Genomic DNA, 1,533 nt, shown 5'->3' on the forward strand with positions numbered 1-1,533 from the left:
CGGGCGCTCACATCCTTCCCTCTGATGCCCATCTGTCCCTCCGCCACCTCCACGCCACCTCCCGCACCCGATGGCGTTCTTCCCCGGCAGCAGCAGCACCGGTGACGGCGGCGCCGACGACGCCCCCGGCGCATGGCCGGCGACCATCGGAGTGCCGGAGACGGAGGAGCTCCACCACTACTGCCTCCTCGTGTCGCCGGGCTGCCGTCTTCCGCGCAACTGTAAGATCGACGCGGAGGGCTTTGCGACGCCGGGTCCCGGCGCGACGGAGGAGGAGCTCCGCAACCACAGCGGCGGCCGGCACAACATCGAAGGCCGAAAGCGGTTTTGGTGCGGGAAGGACTATTGGGAGGTCATGGCGGCCTTCCGCCTTGTCGCGGCCGGCGAGACCCCCAACCTGACGGGCCGCAGCGGCCGTCTTCGCACACCGCCTCCACCGCACGATGGCCGCAGACATGGCGGCGGCCACGGTGTGTACCCGGCACCGGCGCCCGCGCCGGCCGCCCCTCCCTCGCCGCAGGGGATAGAGTTGCCGCCGGAGCAGGTCATCCTCCGCGAGGACGGCGATCCGGATGACACGCCGGGGTACCACGTCGCCGTACGGGCGTCGGAGGCTGCAGCGGCAGCGGCGGAGGCGATGGAGGCCGCCGAGATTGCGGCCGCAATCCAGGCGGCCGAGGCGGCGCAGCAGGCGGCGATGGCAGCGCCGGAGTGGCAGCAGGTGCCGCCGGAGTGGCAGCAGGCGCCGGCGGAGGAGGAGGAGGAGGATTCCGACGACGATCCGGTGGACTGGGACGACCTCGCGAACCGGTCCAGCAGTGACGATGACGGCGGCGACGGCCCGGCCGTCATTGACCTTGTTGACAGCGACGACGAGTAGTTTTTTATTGTGTTTTTTATTTAATTTGGTTATGTCGTTTTAAGCCTAAGTAGTAGACTTTATGTGGTGAACTTTTAATCGTTGAGTTAGCTCGACTATGTAAAATATTTTATCTATGTTGAATGAAATATGAGTGAAATTTCTTTTGTCCATTTCATTCGAGAGTTTTGATTTGATGATGCATTTGTACATAAATATTTGCTAAAACATAAGAAAACAGTAAGGATGCTTAGTGTGACAGTACGTCCTGCACGCACGATATGGACAAAAACAGACAGAAAACACACGTCGCGTCACGTCCGGACATCGGTGTAGGGTACTTTTTCCTTAGAAACCCTAGAAAATGCGTCGAGCATCGGAAAAATACGCGAGTTGGCGTGGGTGATGTGGATGGTGATGCCAACGTGTGGAAAGAGTGTCACGACGTTTGATGGAGTAGGAAAAAACCGTAGTTGGGAACCCCCTCCCCGGCAGACCGACAAGTAGCTGGTTGCACTGGGGCTACGTGATCGCATGCATGCAATTGCACCAAAGTGTGCGTACATGTGCGCACGGCCAACGTAGGCCCCCGTGCAAGGTTGGAACGAAAACGGACACAAAACGGATGTTGCGTCACGTCCGGGCAGTGTTTTTGCGATTTTCGACCTGGAAAA

Source organism: Triticum dicoccoides, chromosome 5B, assembly GCF_002162155.2.
Source record: "Triticum dicoccoides isolate Atlit2015 ecotype Zavitan chromosome 5B, WEW_v2.0, whole genome shotgun sequence".
Lineage (NCBI taxonomy): Eukaryota > Viridiplantae > Streptophyta > Magnoliopsida > Poales > Poaceae > Triticum > Triticum dicoccoides.